General features: G+C 40.3%; 1 protein-coding gene across 2 annotated transcripts in view; it reads left to right on the top strand.

The window, feature by feature from the left end:
- Nucleotides 1-21,157, top strand: part of LOC126297588 (presequence protease, mitochondrial) — a 58,163-nt gene that overhangs the window by 9,338 nt on the left and 27,668 nt on the right. The window contains exons 2-3 of one of the 2 annotated variants that reach the window (XM_049988563.1): nucleotides 17,620-17,662; nucleotides 17,857-18,056. The gene's annotated coding sequence lies outside the window, so the exon portion shown is untranslated. The remainder of the gene's footprint in view (nucleotides 1-17,619; nucleotides 17,663-17,856; nucleotides 18,057-21,157) is intronic. The other variant, XM_049988562.1, reaches the window with a different exon arrangement.

The following is a 21,157-nucleotide window of genomic DNA, read 5'->3' as shown; positions in this document are numbered from 1 at the left end:
CTGATACTCTGATTTCCCGTCAGTACAAGTCTATGCCTTCCACAGGCAAGAAGACATTATAGCAGTAGGACTAAAGATTCATCCCATTATTCATTAGCAATACTCATCACATCTCACTTATCCTACTCACCATCAACTTGCTGTCAGTAGCTGTAGTCACCCATGCTTCAATGAAAATCATTGAACACATGGTGTATTTCCCACTCATGATGAATGATTAAGAAAGTAGTCTAATTAAATCTGTGGGGACCTACTTATTAAAAATGCCCTTTTCAGCCAGAAGAGACCTCAAAAGGAAGATGCAAAAATGGGCATTCAGCAGTGCAAACTACGCATTATACAGCCTGCTTGACAGGATTGAATGGCTCACATTAGAAATTTGAAGCAACCATGCCACAGACCTTTAGACAACTAAAGAGGAAGCTTGCTTTTTGGTAGAATTATAAGTCCTGATCTTCAGTGATGGTCAGTAATGTGAAGGTTCAAGTTCAGACCATTATAGAGAACATAATAGCCTTTCTTGGTCACAAGGGTAAAAGTTTGACAAATAGTTAGAGAGATCAGTAATAGATCACCACAAAAGTTTGTGGACTCCTTTAATAGTTACACATCAGCTGAAAGAGTGTGCGAGAGTGGCAAGTATTGATCTTCTTTTGCAAATAAATCTATATCAGTTGGCAGCCTAGACTCACAAAAACATGTATGTGCTGTTCTGTTTGGCAGGAGTGACCACAATTATGACTGTTATGTAATGTGACTTATCCAGTTGAGTCTATCATGTGATTGGAATATGCCTCAGTATTTTTTTCTTTCATTTTGACTTGCTCTTGAAACTGCTAATAGTTATGTACATTTGATCATGCAAATGCTGTTATGTCCTTAAAAATGACAGTGGGTTTAAAATTGGCCAATAGTGGCAAATAATGCCTCAGCAGAACCATGATGTCTTTTAATTGTTCTTTGAAGGACGTAAACACAAGTAAAATAATAGGTTTGCTTTTTAACTAATGTATCTGACATAGGCCAGTAAATAACTAATTACTTTAATAACATAATATATATTGTCAGCAAAGTTACCCTTTCATTAGAATAGAAAGAAGCTGTAGACATTAGACAATTTCAACAACAAAGATGAATGAAGCTGGCCTTACCATATGTGAGTATTGGAAAACATCCTGTCTGTTGATAAATTTGCTGTCCCTGGACAAGATACTATCATTTATGTCAGTTGTATAAAGAATTGAAATCAATCCTCCTGGATTTTTTTACCACATATGGTCACAAGTACTGTATTCAGATGCATAGAGGGATGTCGCTATGCCACCCCCCACCCCCAAAAAAAGGGGGGGGTGTATAGTATCTTCATAAAAAGTTGCTGTAAGGTTGCTCTCACAAACTGTGTAAGAAAGACCAATGGGTAGATTATGCACCAAAACAGTGTGTGGCTGAAAGAGAGGAAGAAACTCAGTAAATTGCTTCTGGTATTGATTGAGGAAGTACTGTTTCAGCCTCGATAATTTGACCCTGCTGGTCTCTACATGATGCATTCCCTACACAGAGAGCACCTCTTAATTTCAACGGACATTTGATATTTCATATAAAATATGACTGTGGAAAAATACAATGAAACTCACTTCTTTCCAGAATATAGATATTTATCCTATCACCCAGTGAGCTTTCTGACTCCAGTTGTCAAGATTTCTGAATTGTACTGTACAGGTGTCGGTAGGCCTTGTCATGATGTTTGATGATGTGGAAATATAAAGAAAGTCCATTTGGAAATAAATGCAGTATTTAAACTCATTTTCCTGTAATATGGAGTATGGAGTACAGTTGGGTGAAACTAGTACAAGCAAAGAATGATAGACTATCAGCCAGCAAAGGTGGTCTTGGAAAGACATTGTTTTGTCAGAACAAAGTCTGAAAACAATTAGGAGAGGAGATAGTGCATGTCACATCTAGCTGAAGACTGGAACCAGAAAGATCATGCTGTCGTGGACCAACACTCTGGCTGCATTCTACAACCAACACATGATTTCTCTCCTATATCTATTATCGGCTGTTCAAAATGTGGTGCATAAGGGATTGTTGGTCAGCACATTTTACAGAACAAACATCCTATATTAGGTGAGTTATAAACTTTGTAAGTGGTCTGAACAGAAGAAAATCAGGTAGTAGGTCAGGGCTATAAGGTGGACATAGGTCAGGGCTATAAGGTGGACATAGCAATGCTTATCAGCCCAAATTTTTGATCTTTTTGTACTTTTTGTACACTATCACACCTATTCGAGAAGGCACACTGATATTTTCTTACCATGTGTTTCACTTTATGTTGAAACATGTTATAGTGGTACTCATTGTTCACATTAAATTTCCTATAATAATAATAATAAGTAGGTCTAGAGAACCTCACAAGATCATTGGTGTTCATAGTGGTGAATAATTTCCATTTCTGATTGTAATATGGTCTGGAAAGTCATTGATATTCCATTAAAAATCATTATTAGTTCACAAAAAATCCGGATAATGGTGACTTTGTAGTCTGGGATAAACTGCTTGGAATATGTAAAGAACATTTTGTTATAAGTGAGCTTGCCATGAACGATTCAATGCACGATTGCAACATTAACATTACACAAATCAGCTGTTGTTGGTATTTTTATAAGAGACAGTAAAATGAAAATTAGAGATGGAAAAAAGTAAGTAAACTGTTTATTATTTCAAAAGTAATCTCCATGTGAACACATTTATACCGAGGTGAGACAAGACCGTCAGTGCCTTCATGGAAAAATGTTTACGGTTGCCTACAGGCCCATGATCATACCCATTCATGCACTTCTTCATCAAAAGCAAATCGAAGGCCACAAATGTCTTTCTTCAGGGTTCAAAAATATGGAAACCCTCATGGGGAGAGATTAAGGCTGTATGTAGGGTGCAAAAGGGCTTCACAATGAAACTTCTGCAATGTAGTCGAAAAAACTTTGCAACATGTTGGCAGGCATTATCCAGCAACATGATAATGCTGTCTGTCAACATTCTTGAGCATTTGGTCTTGATGGTATGCTTCTGTTTGTGCAAAGTGTCCACATGACTCACATGTTGCTAAGGTCGTTTCGACTGTGCTGCGGAAGTTTGACTGGGAAGCCCTTATGCATCCCACAAACAGTCCTGATCTCTCACCATGCCGTGTACCGCAAGTCTCTAGAGGAACTGAAGGTTCAAATGCCTCTGAGCACTATGGGACTTAGCATATGTCATCGGTCCACTAGAACTTGGAACTGCTTAGGCCTGGCTAGCCTGGGGACGTCGCACGCATCCGTGCCTGGGGCGTGGTTCGGGCATGCGGACATGGCGGTCGCGCGGTTCCGGACTGGGGCGCCTGGAACCGCTCGGCCACTCTGGCCGGCTGGAATGGAAGGTTTTGTCACAGGCTTATTTGGTAAGCGTGATAGCGTTACGGAGATGTTTAGCAAACTCAAGTGGCAGACTCTGCAAGAGAGGCACTCTGCATCGCGGTGTAGCTTGCTGTCCAGGTTCCGAGCGGGTGTGTTTCTGGATGAGGTATTAAATATATTGCTTTCCCCTACTTATACCTCCCCAGGAGATCACGAATGTAAAATTAGAGATATTCGAGCGTTCACGGGGGCTTTCTGGCAGTCGTTCTTCCCGCGGACCATACGCGACTGGAACAGGAAAGGGAGGTAATGACAGTGGCGCGTAAAGTGCCCTCTGCCACACACAGTTGGGTAGCTTGCGGAGTATAAATGTAGATGTAGATGCGATTTCCATATGTTTGGAGCCCTGACGAAAGACATTCATGGCTGTCAATTTGCTTCGGACAAAGAGGTGCATGCCTGGGTACAGTCATGGTTCCGTAAGCAACCGCAGGCATTTTTATGTGAAGGCATTGACCATCTTGTCTCACTGTGGGGTAAATGTATTAACAGTTATGATTATTACTTTTGAAATAATAAACAGTTTATTGATTTTTTCCGTCCGTCTCATTTTCATTTGTCTGCCCCTTATAAATATTGGCTTTACAAAGTAGTTTATTTATGTAATCTTGTAGGTCATTGGTTGAGACTTCAGCTGGTCATCATTGTGCAGTGAATGTCAGTGACAGTTCTTCTTCACAAAGAAATTTACCATACCACAGCTGATTATTTCACCTACATACGTGTAACATTACACACCTCCACTTAAATGTGGCACATTTGCATGCTAATTTGGGACATTAAGTTGAACCAAATGTGACATATGTATGTGGCTTGATAAATACATACATAACATAATAAACAGAATACCCTACTTTTATGTTAGAACAATAGAGTAATCATCTTTGTGGTAATGTGTGACCAGTATGTACCTCCTGGGATATGTCACATTATCAGCTTAAATTTTCTGAATGTAACCTAAATTATAAAATTACAGCACATTTGTTAAATGCTAGAATATGCATATAAATTTAAATAAACTCCTGAGTCAGATCATTCTTTTCAAAAGTTTTTAGTGCATTTGCACTCATTTGATAGTACCTTTTGCTTTGAGTGCTACATTGTAGCACTTCACTTTCACAGACACAGCACACTATTGGTTTTCTGGGGTCAAAGTCCAGATAGCTTGCAGTCCAGGTGCCACTGCAGGAATTCATGTCACCCTTGGTCAAGTACTGCGCTGAACATGCATCATTCCACAGTCACTGTCAATGCTGAAGGACAATAGATGTTAATATGACTGTGGTGTAGTTGTCAGTATGTGACTTCCCAAATTCCCATAGATCAGGCACTGAACACTGGCCTCAAGGATCTTTCAGAAGCTAATGTTCACCTCTCTGATTCTATTCAGTCCTGCATAACTACTTAAGTCTCAGTGTATATACAGTGTTTCCACAGTTTCTATTACAGCCCTCTAGGAATTGTAGAGGGGAATTAGTAGATAAGTTTTGAAAAGAATTGCATGTTCGGATATGTACCGTTTGGATATAAAATAAGTTTTAACGTCATCGCTTTCAAATCTCTTCCTTCACAGTACACACACAAAACGGAGACAATGAGCTCTGACCTATATGCTTCACAGGAGCTGCCCCAAGAGGCAACCCTGCTGTTCATTGCACGAGGTGTATCTGTGATGCCTGCTTTCATACACATTATCCACAAACCAACATACCATTTTTGTGCAGCTATTGTTGTAGTCAGACGAAGATGGTGTGTAATAACCTGAGGCAATCTGGTAAATGTTCTAGATACATGAGTTGTGCAACTCTATCATTATGTACTGTACCATGATGTGGAAGGTTTGAAAGAGATCCAGTCATACTTATTTCATATCCAGACAGTTAATTTCCAGATATAGTGTTCCTTACCAAAACTTTACCTGTTAAGTATCCTCCTACAACCCCTAGAAGCCTGTGATAGGAATTTTGAAACATTCTGTGTACTGACGGCTCCAGTGATGATGAGAAAGTTGGCTGTGCTTTTATGATAAAATGTTTATGAATGACACTACTTCCATATAAAATATCGACATGGCGAAATAATACAGAGCTCTCACACATCTACAACCTTTTCACATAGATATTCTTCTGTGCATTAGTTCTCACAGTGGTTTGAAGCCTGTTGAAATTTGCTCTCCAACTCAACCCTTGGTCTTCGTGATTCACAATATTTTGTATGGTCTTCATAATATAGGAACCTCCAAAGTATTTCCTTGGATGCCAAGGAAGATAGGCATCCCGGGCAATGATTGTTCTGAACATTAACTGAGGAATCTTACACAATGGATCTGCTGCTGATAAAAATCCTAGATACTGAGTACAGGCACGTATCAGAAGCTGTGTCTTTAAAAAATAGCATAAGAGTGGATAACCAATGGCTGATCCAAGAAACTTTGCTTGATGAAAGCCTCCAACAAAAAGTGGAAGTATTTTGTCCATCTTGAAGAGAGACTATAGGATCATTCTTTGTATTTTTTCTTGCCCATCTCAGATTTTGGTCAAACTTGGCTTATTTGTTCCCCCTTTGGAGATAAGTAACTATACTACATCTCTGAGCAAGTGATAACAGTGGTTTCTTTTTGGACAGGCATGACTCAGGAAGTAGCTAGCTTCTGAGGAGCTACCTGTGTGAAAATGCATAGCATGCTTTTTTGGTCTTTGTTGCTATCAATGCACTAAACATGTTACGGCGCCTCAGCTGTATTCCTTGGGGAGCTGACTGAGCACCTGCTGAACTGAATTCCTTCCTTATTCTTGTCCTTTGCAAGCCTTTCTGTTCTCTATCTATAATTGTCTCATTGTCAGCAATCTTCTTTCCTCCATTCACATTGTAGTCCCATTGCAGCCTCCTTGTGCTTTGTCTCCTCCTTTCCTTTCAGGTGCCCACAACTCATTAGTGTGTACATGGGTAGCAAGCATGAGGCCACAAGCCATTGCAGTATTCCTTCCTTTCAGTACTGGACTGCTACTGTCTATTTTTCTCTCTCACTTTGTCTATAGGATGACTTCCTCGTTGATATACTGTCTTTTCAGTAGGACGTAAATTATTATTACTCATTTGGATTTTGCCAGTTTTTGTTCTTCATCAGTTCTTTCAGCTAAATTACATTTTGTCTGATTTGAAGTTTATTCAGAATTTTACAGTGGTGTGGGGAAAGTGGTTCAATGTATCACACTTTCCACCCATTTTACAGCTCTATCTTAAGCACTTTTCCTGGGAGTGAATCACATTAAGTGCTTGAAGCCCAACACTATAGCCAATCTGTTTGGGGGCAGGGAAGAGAGTGTCATCAGGTACCAACATAGTCATAGCCTCCTTACAAAGCAGAGAACACTGTGATTGTGCCAGAGGTGAAACTTCCGGCATGGGGAGAGCCTCTAGTCTGAGTGTTTGACACAATGGTGGATGATCTGCAGTGAAGAGGATCCAACTTCCTTACACGGGTGGCCAACTGTCCCTCCATACCCCAGGTGGTTGACAACTCTTTTATAGTTTTTATTAAAATAAAACTACTCCAGTTGTACTTACAATTTCATATTTATTTGGCTACTAGTTTCGACATCGCGTCAACGCCACCTACAGGCCCTATATAACACACCATGCATAAAACAAATAATGTGAGACCTCAGTAGTCTGTGAGCTATTGTACAAAATAAATATATTATAAACAAGTTATATAAAGGATGAATGCATTAAAAGTAGTTACATTTCGTTCATTTTGACTAAGATGCAATTTACCCTGACATTAGCAATTTATATGGTACAAACAAGTACTAATGAGGTTATATGTACATGGTGATTTCTGTTATAGATCAATATGGGGATAAAGTCTAGGTGACAACCGTTATTCTTAGAGATAATAATATAGGCATGAAACAGTACTAAAATTGTGTTGAAAGTGAATAATAATACCCTAAACCCTTGTTTGTGTGTGCAGTTTAACTAACAAGAAGGAAAGTTTAACTAACACGAAGGAAAATATACATTGCCAGACATATGTAAGGTATGATTCCATTGTTTATAAATAGTGAAAGGTGTGAAATGTGGAAAGGAGTTATGTTTGCATAACACTGTATCGTCATCACTATAAGGAACAAAGTGAAATAGGTTACTAAAACATCATCATTCATAATGATACAAAACACAAGTGAGGAGGAACTGGAAGAATGGTATGGAATCCAGTTAATATATTAAAAGGTAGTTCACAGTGTAAAATAAATACATATGAGTCAATTCATTAATCTACATTAATCTACTCCAACAACAGAAATGTAAGCTAACATGCCACCAAGATGAACCATTTCAATATCGGTGCTTCATTTAAGACCGTAACCCAGATCTAAAATAATCAAATTCTAATAGGCCTGCATTAGTAAAAGAATGATCAAGTACATAACAGTGCTCCAAATAGAAGTAAACAGGGTGTTGTCAGTCAAAACAGTTCATCACATATGTAAAATACTCATAGTTCCTCTAATAACTAATTACTAAAGAAGAGTACACAGTAAGGTATACAAAGTATAACTCTCGTATTGTTATACATAATCTAGTCAAGGGTTGACATAAGTCAACAACCACCATTGAAATTCCTAATCATCCACTTACTTGGAAGACTAAAGTCTAACGTTTATATCATCACTACATCATAAGTACTCGCTCATTTCTCCTATCTTTATAAACCTGTTCTTTTATAAAATTACTAGTTTAAATATATTGACTATCCACTCATTTACAAGAACGATCATTAGAGTGTGGGTAAAACTAACTGAATAAATGGCCCATCAGATGATTAGGATAAAACTGGATTATAGCACTGACTCGTATAAATGAAATATAGTGTGTCAAGTATAGATTCTATCTAAGGGAGGCTTGTTCTTTCATCGAAGTGACAACATTTGGACCTCTATAGTACATACAAATGAGTGGAGAAATATGAACTACTTGTCTTGTACTTAATACTAAAGGGAAAAAAACTTTCCACCAGGGGAATCAATCCAAATATGAGATTCGACACAATCTAGAGCCAAAGTCCCATATGTAAGACGGATAACCATGAAAATCCTTTTTAGTGATTGGTATAATGGTTACCAGACATCTGGCAACCGTTAACAGGAGGACATATCTCGTGATAATGCATCATGTGATCGGAGGAATAATGTCAGCCATATTACACTACATTTGTAAAGATCTATGATGCTATTTATCCATATTAACAAAGAAACAAATTCAAAGCGAAGGGTTAGTTACTGTTCATACTACAGACATTAATGTTCTATACTCTGTGCAAAGGCTACCAGATATAGTGGTTGAAATTGCAAAAATGCCTATTGATCAAAGGATTTAAGAGTCAAATTACACAGTCATTATTACTATGCAATAATCGTGGAACAGAACACATCAGCATCATTATTTAATCACCAGACTACAGCTACAATCTCTTGCATTGTTTAACCATAGGTGAAATATAGTCTTATTTTCTGGTGAGAATGTCATTACTGTTACTGCCAATAACTCTTTTATGGGTATGTGTGTGGTGATCTTGGGCCTTGACCCACTGGAGAACCCCTTTTCTATACTGTAATTCCCACCTCCAGTTGTATTCCCCTATTCACCCTCTCTGTGCCCACTCTCCTGAAGACAACCTGTCTGTCTCCTAGGTCTTATCTTCATTTATTCTCATGCTTCCTTAAGTACTTTCTACCTTCCTTAACCTCTTTAGGTCCCTGCCAAGTTTAACTTTGACTTTTCTTCAAATTTCTCTGAAGTTTTGTGGGGTGTCACCATTTAGCTGCATAGATATGTACTACTCTGACAGCACAGGGATCACGCTACTGGTGTCTGATCTGCGAATTCTCCACTGGGTGGCTCTTATTTAGCACTTTAAAAAAATTCTTGAACTACATCATGGTTTGATTCTTATCCACCTTAAAAGTGAGCTTTGTGAAGTTTTTGTTGACAACTCTTTTTCTGGGTATGTGTGTGGGGATCATGGGCCTTGACTCACTGGAGAACCAGTGCCTCTGCACCTTCAAAATAGGAAAAGCCACAAAAATATTACCATCAGCTTCAAAAAATAGTACTTCTGATTGACAGATGCATTAATTACTAAATGTAGGCTGTTTATTTACCTCAGTCTCCTTAACTGAATGTGTCATCATGTCACACATAACAATACTTCAGTGAAGTTATGAGTCAGAGACCCCAAGACAGGCAGAGCAAGCCAAGCCATTCTCTTTGATGATCAAACCCAATCGTCTTTCACTTTAGAGAGAATACAGCACTCATAGTGAGGACATTGTTTTCATCTTCAGTCTATCTACAGGAGAAAATTTATTTACTCTATATTATTCTCATGAAATCACTGGAAGCAAACTATCATCTGTCAAACATTATAATATTTGTTACATTTTGTGGGTGTGGGAGGTGATTTTTTTTTATTGGGAAAAAGCACGAATTCCAACTCAGGAGCAGAGAAACTTTGTGTAGACAATGGAAGCAAGTTTGAAAATTTTCTGGAAGATTGTTGGATGTTCATAAGCGAGAAGAAAGAGATGTTTTGCAAAACTTGATGACACTTTTGACATATCACATGCTAGTCCATTAAATATCACTACTTTTGAGATAGATAAACAGTGTTTGATTACCCAAGGAATGAAAGGACAGTGAAGATTTGTGTATGGAATCGACCACTAAGTACCGAAGAAAGATAAGAGTATCTGAGTGAGCAAGGCAGCTGGGAAGAGACAAGAATGAAGTATGTGTCAAATTCAACAATTTGTTCTCGAATCTACATTATATATATAAATACATTTGAAAAGAAAAGGGAAAAAAAAATCCACTACCCACGCAGAGCTGATAATTTCACTCATAGTTTGTTCATTTAACTTGCAATCATTCATATAGCTCTTATCATTTTTTTCTCAAACCAATTTGCCAAGTTCATGATACCAGGTTCAAGGAGCGTTGAACCAGAATTACTGGTACTTGATCTCAAGGTTGGTTGTGGAACATGAAGAAATAAACTGTTTTGAAACTCCATAGCCACAAGTAAAAAAGAAAAATGGACACCAAGCAGTTATTACTTCCAAACAAGCTGCTACCTTTGGTAAATGTAGCATCAGACACAGGGAAGCAGTTCACATAATGATAGCTACAAACAGAGTGTTAGTTCAAGATATCTGAGATTTTACACTTGATTGACAGAGACGAGGTTATCATTGAGAGTACCCCAGGGAAGTGTGAAAGAGTCACTCTTATTCTACATGTATATATAAATGATCTGATGGACAGGTTGAGAAGCAAGCTGTGGCTGTTTGCTGATGGCACTGTGATGTTCAGTAAGGTGTTGTCATTGAGTGACAGTAGGTGTATAAAAGGTGACTTGGACACAATTTCTGTTTGGTGTGATGTGTGGCAGATTGCTCTAAATATAGATAAATGTAAGTTAATGCAGATGAGTAGGAAAAACAATTGAATAATGTTCAAATACAGCATTAGTAATATGTTGCTTGAGATAGTTATGTCGTTTAAATATCTGGGCATATTGTTGCAAAGTGATATGAAATGCAATGAGCATGTACAGTGGTAGGGAAGGTGAATGGTAGATTTCACTTTATTGAGAGAATTTTAGGAAACTGTGATTCATCTGTAAAGGAGAGCATGTATAGACTGCTGGTGTGATCTGTTCTGGAGTACTGCTCGCGTGTCTGGGGTCTCTACCAGAGAGATTAGAGGAGGACATCAAAGCAGTTCAAAGATGGCCTATTAGATTTGGTATCAGTAGGTTTCATCTACAGGCCGAGTATAATGGAGATGCTTCGTCAACTCAAATGGGAATCACCTTAGGGAAAATGACAGTCTTTTCGTCAAACACTATTGAGAAAATCTAGAGACCCAGCATTTGAAACTGATTATAGGACAATTCTGCTGCCACCAATGTACATTTTGCTAAGAACCAGGCAGATAACGTGAGAGAAATTAGGGCCCACATAGAGGCACACAGTCAGTCATTTTTCCCTTGCTCTATTTGCAAGTGGAACAAGAAAGGAAATGACTATTAGTGGTACAAGGAACCCTCTGCCATGAACCATTCAGCATATTGTAAACTGACATGGGTTGCAACATACTTAGTTTAGAAGCCCGTGCGCAGATCAGAGGTGACGAGGGATTTGAGGTCATCTCTTTCTTTGCTACGTGACTGGTTCTGTACGGGAGTGAAATGGTGATGACATCAAGCTGAGATTTCTCATGTCTCTGTAGTTGGAGACAGTACAGAATGACGTGGATGTTATGCTAAGGAGGTAGATATGATGGTGATTAGGAAATTAGACTCCTGGCTGGTTTACTGGTCTGCTTTTTATTGCTTCTTCATGTTTTTACATTGAACATGCAGAAGAGTACAGACACTAGTTTATTAGTTCAGTAAGTGTAAAACATAGATGAGAGTGACTAGATTCTCCACTCACTTACTTCATAAGGATTCCAGTATACACAGTAACGTGTAATACTACAGATCATGAACCGTGGAAGTGTCAGATTCTATTGCCCTAATTGGACGCATAGGTTCAAGTACTCGTCACAATGAAAGTGATGTAGGTACATGTAGACAAAGGTGCGATGAAACCAGTAACCCTAGTCCAGAGGGAAGTTTTGCAAGTCTTTAGTTTACAAGACTGAGTATAATGCTCACTCGCATACTATCCACTGTAGGCTGTTAGTCTTCTGAGGCTTGTGGCTGGAACTCTCCTTGATCCCTAACTCTTCTCGATCTGGAACTCTGATTGCTTGACGTTTGAGAGAATTTGTATATGACATTTTTTTTGTTGTTTGCTTACAGGTGGTATGTGGCTGTGTCACTTTCTAGCTCCAATTTGCAACCAGTGGGCATGAAATCATCACTTTGTCAATGTGTATGACCTCTTAATCAACTCACAAAAATGGCTTGCACTGTATGTCTCTACCTATAATGCAAGGCATACTGCTAATATTCATACTGCAGTGACTTTTCTTTTTTTTTCTGGGCAGATGATTCGGTCATTACAAGTGGCTTGTGGAGTATATAGATGTAGGTGTAGATAGGAGTTCTATTCACAAGTCCTGACGGAAACACTGCAAGAAAAAAGCTATTGAAATCAAGAACCAATTTAAGAATAAGCAATGCAGTAAGCATTAACAGATAATTGTGTGGTAGCAAGACTTCCTCTTATTCTTTCAAATTGTGGTATTGAGCAACTTCTTGGAAGTGCGTGTGTCTGGCCCCTTCTGCAGCCAAAGCGTCATATGTGGATTTCAGAATTCTTTCAAAACTTTATAAATATCTCTTGTCACTTAACAAAGACTGAAAAATCATTTATGGTATCTGTCTTCTGAATGTGTCACCTATGATTTGATTTTTCTCATTGTGTTTGCCTCAAAAGCATTATACATAATTGTGTTATAGGTTGACTTAGTAAATACAACAAATTTAATAATTCAGTTGAAAGTAATTGCTTCATCAGCTACTTTAGACTAATATTTATTAGGTAAAAAGTAATTGATTTTTTTTTTTCCAAATATGGGCCCTAGTAGCACTACTTTACCCTTTTTCTATGGAGATCAAATTACATTCAACTCATTTCTTTGTGTAATGAAACAAACAAGGAGATAACACAGGGAAAAAATCAAACTTGAAAAGTAAGAGCTACCCTATTCATCACTAACAGGAGGTTGTGGGTGCACGTCCCCACTGGGACTCTGGCAACACTCACAAAACCAGGCATTTAATAAACTTAAGCATGGTGTGTAATAGGCTGTAATGCAGTTTTTATTTAACCCTGCGATTAGCTAATTTTGACTACTTGTCATTGTCAAGCACCTTTAAAACCAACATGGAAAAGCACTACATTGTCTGTATACATCACAGCTACTTATTGAGGATAAACAATGTGTCAGTAGATACAAATGTAGGGAGGGTCAGCAAACAAAAAACACTTGCCATACAAAGTGAAGGAGTAATTGCTGTGTACCCAATGTAATAGGGACATTACAAGTATACTGTTGTCTCGATATACATTATTAAGATTTTACTAATAGAAAACCCTTTATGAGCTGATCAGTGTAAATCCAAATTGTCAAAGACAAGAGCCATTAAAAATGAACCCGATTATACAGCAAAGGATCAGAGGTTGTATTAAAATGCAAAAGCAAACATCAGAATACAATGCAACAGAGCATAACATAACACCTTTTTTTTAAAAATTCTGCGGGAAATTCCTGATTTTCAACTCTGTGTGCTCATTTAGAACACATTCTGGATGCTTATTAAAAGCAGTATAAATTTCCATTTCTCCATAGATAGTCATCAATCTACCTTTACTAATAACATGAAAACCTCTTGTGCGTTAGGGCCATTAGCAGTATGTTTGTTTGCACGTAAGTGATTGCTAAATGAAGATTTATTGCTGGTACTAATACTCCTGTTTCCTCAGCCTAGTTCCAAAATTTCTCCCTGTTTGTCCCAAGTAATTTTTTCAGTCATCACAACTGACTTTATACACTATGTGATCAAAAGTATACAGACACCCCCCAAAAACATATGTTTCTCATATTAGGTGCATTGTGCTGCCACATACTCCATATCAGCGACCTCAGTAGTCATCAGACATTGTGAGAGAGCAGAATGGGGCATTCTGTGGATCTCATAAACTTCGAACATGGTTAGGTGATTGGGTGTCACTTGTGTCGTAAATCTGTACGCAAGATTTCCACACTCCTCAACATCCCTAGGTCCACTGTTTCCATTGTGCTAGTGAAGTGGAAATGAGAAGGAACATCTACAGCACAAAAGCGTACAGGCTGACCTCGTCTGTTGACTGACAGAGAGCACCGACAGTTGAAGAGTGTCGTAATGTGTAAAAGCATACATCTATCCAGACCATCACACAGGAATTCCAAACTGCATCAGAGTCTACTGCAAGTACTATGACAGTTACACAGGAGATGAGAAAAAATGGATTTCATGCTCGAGCTGCTGCTCATAAGCCACACATCATGTTAGTAAATGCCAAATGACGCCCCACTTGGTATATGGAGCGTAAACATTGGACGATTGAACAGGGGAAAAACGTTGTGTTGGGTGACGCATCACAGTACACAATGTGGCAATTTGATGGCAGGGTGTGGGTATGGCAAATTCCCAGTGAACCTCATCTGCCATCGTATGTAAGTGCCAACAGTAAAATTCAGAGGTGATAGTGTTATGGTGTGATTGTATTTTTCATGGAGAGGGCTTGCACCCCTTGTTGTTTTGTGTGGAACTATCACAGCACAGGCCTACATTGATGTTTTAAGCACCTTCTTGCTTCCCACTGTTGAAGAGCAGTTTGGGGATGGTGATTGCATGTTTCAACACAATCGAGCACCTGTTCATAATGCATGGCCTGTGGCGGAGTCGTTACACAACAACAACAACAACAACAACAACCCTGTAGTGGACTGGCCTGCACAGAGTCCTGACCTCAATCATATAGAACACCTTTGGGATGTTTTGGAACACCGACTTCGCACCAGGCCTCACTGACTGACATTGATACCTCTCCTCAGTACAGCACTCTGTGAAGAATGGGCTGCCATTCCCCAAGATACCTTCCAGCACCTGCTTGAACGTGTGCCTGCGAGAGTGGAAGCTATTATCAAGGCTAAGGGTGGGCCAACATCGTATTGAATTCCATCATTACCCATGGAGGGAGTGATTTTCCTAAATTGCTCCAGGCAAATGCCGGGATGGTTCCTCTGAAAGGGCGTGGCCGACTTCCTTCCCTAATCCCATGACCAATGACCTCAGTGTTTGGTCTCTTCCCCCAAACAACCCAACCTGTGGAGGGTGCCACAAACGTTTTCAGCCAGGTGTCTGGACACTTGATCACATAGCGTAGATCCCAGATTGCTTCATTACTTCAGCCTTGTGGGTACTATGGCATAGAGAACTCTTGATTTTGTATGCAAAAACTTATCTGTACATTCGTATTTCAGAAAACCTTAGCTATCTCATCAGAAATGCGTCCATAGTATGGCAATGTAGCATACTTCACCTTTTCTTTAGGCTGCTCCTTTGTTAGTGTAATACTGTCTACATTCTTTTCTACAGAGGTAGTCAGTTTTTTACTGTGTATAGCTGAAACCATTCTATTATCATAACCGTTTCTACAAGCTATTCTCTTCAACATGTCTAATTCTTTACTCTCTTCCATACTAACAGGAGGAATGCTTGTCATCCTACTTATCATCACTTGAAACAAGGCACATTTATTTGAATGAGGAGGACATGAATCATTATGGATTATAGCATTGTTTGTCATTGACATGATTAAATAAAAATCGCATTACAGCCTACTGCGGCTGATGTTTACATTTATCAAACATTTGGAGGCTGTGGATCCCCCCACAAAAAACCAGGTAGCTGTTGCCATGGCTGGGTGGCACCCATGGAGCAAGCCCCCAGTCAGAGCTGGTCAAACGGCTTGCCATGAAGTGACTGAAGCCAGTGACTGCAAGGTCCTACCGATTGCTTTAAACTGGAACTCTGATTATGGTGCTTGCCAGTAAAACCCCAAATCGTTCCCGTCCTTAGATACACCATGGTAGGAAGGAAAATGGTATTTATATGGAGAGCCACACTCACGAAAGTACCAATTCTGTTCTAGAATTAATGCAAGATCTTTTAATGACCAAACCTTAGTTCTTCATGGAGCATATCAAACATTACTTTGGAGACATGGCAACATTGCAAAAGATGTGGAGTAGCTCCCTCCAGATCGAAACGGCAGACTACACTCAGTATCGAGTCTTGCTTTTGTGTAATTCAAGGTATGCCAGGTTATTGTACTCAATACAACAGTGACCATTATCTTTCATCAAGATTTGATATTACGATCTGATGACGAATGATGTGCCAACCTGAAGGGCACAGTTCTTCATCTGTGTCCACAAAGTGTCGAAGAATAATAAGAATTCATCTGAGAGCAGGGTTTACCATTGTGTCACCAGGCCCTACTAACCCTCCCTGTGCATTGTGGTGTATTAAGGGTCTCCGTTTCAGATACGTCTTCTCGAGGGCTCAGTGAAACCATCTATGACAATTGTGGACACTAAATAGTGCGGCAGAACACCTAGTCTCCATTCTACAGCATGTCAAGTCAGGACCCACCGAAAAGTAACTGACAGTCCAAGACTAGAATACCTTAGAATAATTATCATACTTTGATTCTATAAAGAAGGTGTGTGTCTTCATGCTGTTGATATGAGAACCAGTTTTGCACCAACTATGGAGAAACCTTGCTGCTCATCCAAATGACATGTTCCCTTATCCTCCCTCATTTCCCTTACCCAGCTGCTCTCCCCTTCTCTCACCCTCCCTCTTCCCCATCCATACCTGCCCCCCTCCTTACCCACCCACCCCTCCTTACCCGCCCCCCTCCTTACCCGCCCCCCCGTCCTTTCCCGCCCCCCCCGTCCTTTCCCGCCCCCCCGTCCTTTCCCGCCCCCCGTCCTTTCCCGCCCCCCGTCCTTTCCCGCCCCCCCGTCCTTTCCCGCCCCCCCGTCCTTTCCCGCCCCCCCGTCCTTTCCCGCCCCCCCCGTCCTTTCCCGCCCCCCCGTCCTTTCCCGCCCCCCCGTCCTTTCCCGCCCCCCGTCCTTTCCCGCCCCCCCCGTCCTTACCCGCCCCCCCGTCCTTACCCGCCCCCCCGTCCTTACCCGCCCCCCCCGTCCTTACCCGCCCCCCCCCGTCCTTACCCGCCCCCCGTCCTTACCCGACCCCCCCGTCCTTACCCGCCCCCCCCAGCCCCTCCTTACCCGCCCCCCCCAGCCCCTCCTTACCCGCCTCCCCGCCCGCCCTTTGTCAGTTTTTCTCATAGAGTATTTGAAAAGTCATTCAGTATCCTTGTGCCCTGGAAGTCAAAAATTAATATTGTGTGTGCTGTTACTGATTCCATCATTCGATGATGTGTGTCATCACACTTGTGTATACAAAATGAAATCGATAAACTTCATTGTAGTATCAACCATAAATGACTGCTGCTCAAGGCCAGTGGCTGATTGAGAAAGCTTATTTATTTAACTGGTTCATGACATATACTGCTCTTCTTTTCAGGATGAAAGATGCCTGTGAAAATACAAATAATTGGAAGTAAATGGTAAAGAACACACATCATTGGCATATTCTTAGGCATTGTTGAGCTGTGTTTGAAATTTAAAGATATGCAAATTTCTCATTTAGAAACATCATATTGAACTATTAAAATATGGTTGTGTTTTGACCAGTAACAAAATAGTTGTTATTTGTGTGTACTTGCTCTTGCCACAAATCATGTCATTATTTCATTTACAGCTTACTTGGCAAATGGCGAATGGACGGCTTCACTGCCAAAAACAAATTTTTAGGTTTGAAAATGAGCATTCAATCCTTAAGGTGAAACTGTTGAGTACATCTTCGAGAAACACTTCTGCTACAGGCTACAGTGTCCTTAGGAAATAATTAACTTTCTCACAAAGTTTTCCTGTACACAGTTCACACACAATATAGGGAAGGTAAGAAATCTTAATTAATTACTAATATTGTCCAAATAGTCTGTAATGAAGTCATTACTCCCTCTCCTACATGCAGAGCTTTGAGGAGAGGCTCAGAAGTTGTGTCATTAAGGAGGACATCAATTCAGTGACATTATTTTCTGAACCTAATTAATATACAGGGTGCTACAAAAAGGTACGGCCAAATTTTCAGGAAACATTCCTCACACACAAATAAAGAAAATATGTTATGTGGACATGTGTTCGGAAATGCTTACTTTCCATGTTAGAGCTCATTTTAGTTTCATCAGTATTTACTGTACTTCCTCGATTCACCGCCAGTTAGTCCAATTGAAGGGAGGTAATGTTGACGTCGGTGCTTGTGTTGACATGCGACTCATTGCTCTACAGTACTAGCATCAGGCACATCAGTACGTAGCATCAACAGGTTAGTGTTCATCACGAATGTGGTTTTGCAGTCAGTGCAATGTTTACAAATGCGGAGTTGGCAGATGCCCATTTGATGTATGGATTAGCACGGGGCAATAGCCGTGGCACGGTACGTGTGTATCGAGACAGATTTCCAGAATGAAGGTATCCTGACAGGAAGACATTCGAAGCAATTGATCGGCGTCTTAGGGAGCACGGAACATTCCAGCGTATGACTCGCGACTGGGGAAGACCTAGAACGACGAGGATACCTGCAATGGATGAGGCAGTTATTCGTGCGGTTGACGATAACACTAATGTCAGCGTCAGAGAAGTTGCTGCTGTACAAGGTAACGTTGACCACGTCACTGTATGGAGAGTGCTACGGGAGATCCAGTTATTTCCGTACCATGTACAGCGTGTGCAGGCACTATCAGTAGCTGATTGGCCTCCACAGGTACACTTCTGCGAATGGTTCATCCAACAATGTGTCAATCCTCATTTCAGTGCAAATGTTCTCTTTACGAATGACACTTCATTCCAATGTGATCAAATTGTAAATTTTCACAATCAACATGTGTGGGCTGACGAGAATACGCATGCAATTGTGCAATCGCGTCATCAACACAGATTTTCTGTGATTGTTTGGGCAGGCATTGTGGGTGATGTCTAGATTGGGCCCCATGTTCTTCCACCTACGCTCAATGAGGCACGTTATCATGATTTCATACGGGATACTCTACCTGTGCTGCTAGAACATGTGCCTTTACAAGTACGACACAACATGTGGTTGTTGTGGTTGGCAGGAGAGCCAACCCTGTATTGCTAAAGGAGGCCGAAATGCATGCATTTTAGCTCACGCAGGCTGGCGTGAGGTCTGGAACATGACAAGGGAATTAGAATTGAGAAAAAACGGACGTAGCTGGTGGAATACTTAACTTTAATCCATTAATGACGAACGTCGCTCTTGACATTACATGATTCACAGTATCAATAGTAACAGATAATGGCGCCTTGCTAGGTCGTAGCAAATAACGTAGCTGAAGGCTATGCTAACTATCGTCTCGGCAAATGAGAGCGTAGAAGTCAGTGAACCATCGCTAGCAAAGTCTGCTGTACAACTGGGGCGAGTGCTAGGAAGTCTCTCTAGATCTGCCGTGTGGCGGCGCTCGGTCTGCAATCATTGATAGTGGCGACACGCGGGTCCGACGTATACTACCAGACCGTGGCCGATTTAAAGGCTACCACCTAGCAAGAGTGGTGTCTGGCGGTGACACCACAGTGGTTCATGCACAATGGAGCTCCTGCACATTTCAGTCGAAGTGTTCGTACGCTCTTAACAACAGATTCGATGACCGATGGATTGGCAGAAGCGGACCAATTCCATGGCCTCCACACTCTCCTGACCTCAACCCTCTTGACTTTCATTTATGGGGGCATTTGAAAGCTCTTGTCTACGGAACCCCGGTACCAAATGCAGAGACTCTTCATGCTCGTATTGTGGACAGCTGTGATACAATATGCCATTCTCCAGGGCTGCATCAGCGCATCAGGGATTCCATGTGACAGAGGGTGGATGCATGTATCCTCGCTAACAGAGGACATTTGGAACATTTCCTGTAACAAAGTGTTTGAAGTCATGCTGGTACGTTCTGTTGATGCGTGTTTCCATTCCATGATTAATGTGATTTGAAGAGAAGTAATAAAATGAGCTCCAACATGGAAAAAGTAAGCCTTTCCAGACACATGTCCACATAACATATTTTCTTTCTTTGTGTGTGAGGAATGTTTCCTGAAAGTTTGGCCATACCTTTTTGTAACACCCTGTATATGGATCTCAAAAATAAAAATGTTGTTATTTAATGTAAAACATTTTTATGTAAATAAAACAGAATAAGTTATTCACTAGTGAAAAACGTGCATTTACTCAGCTCCACCCTGCGCTAACCTAAAGGAGGTTGAGGAAATGATTTTGTGATATTACACTGGGTGGTGACTTACCTGGGAAGCCCATAAAATAGGCAGTTCTCAGAAGAATTGAATTCATCACATGGCTTTGAATTTGTCATTCGTACAAAAGCAAAGGGTTTTTATTTAAAAAGATAATGGATTCATATTTGAATGTGCATATTTTTAGGTCACCACAGAACATTGAGACTTTGGCACTTTCTAATTAGTTTCATTGTGAAGTAGTACTTTGCCAACTTCCTCACATTGTCATTCATGTATTCAGCAATGACCATAGTGTGAAAAGCGTCCAGTTTGATACGTGAGGCCCTGGTGCCATCAAATTCTATTATTCCATTCCAGTGACAACATTAGGAACCATGTTCGTGTGAGGACCTCTCCTATATGAGGTTATTTCAAACTGTGCTGACAAAAGTTCAGAGGTTGTTCAGGGATATTTCTTGTGTACTTTGGTGTAAGGGACCTGTGGTCTCCATCGGCCCATAACAGACTAATTTCAGTTTGTGTTTTGCCATTATTATTACAGGGTGTATACGGCCCAGGACAGCCGGGAGATCCAGAAAAACCCATGAATTTTTTCATCCGGGAGAAAACTGAGAAAAACCTAGGAATTTTTTAGAATTCCAGGAATTTTTCGTTTAGTTTTCAGTAAATTTTTGTAATGTTGACTGGTAAGAATCAATACTCTAACAAAGGATATTACTGTATCCCGCCACTGCAGAATA

This window comes from Schistocerca gregaria, chromosome X (genome assembly GCF_023897955.1).
Source record: "Schistocerca gregaria isolate iqSchGreg1 chromosome X, iqSchGreg1.2, whole genome shotgun sequence".
In the NCBI taxonomy this organism is placed as follows: domain Eukaryota; kingdom Metazoa; phylum Arthropoda; class Insecta; order Orthoptera; family Acrididae; genus Schistocerca; species Schistocerca gregaria.
Note: the sequence above shows the minus strand (reverse complement) of the source record. Positions and strands in the feature narration are given on the sequence as shown.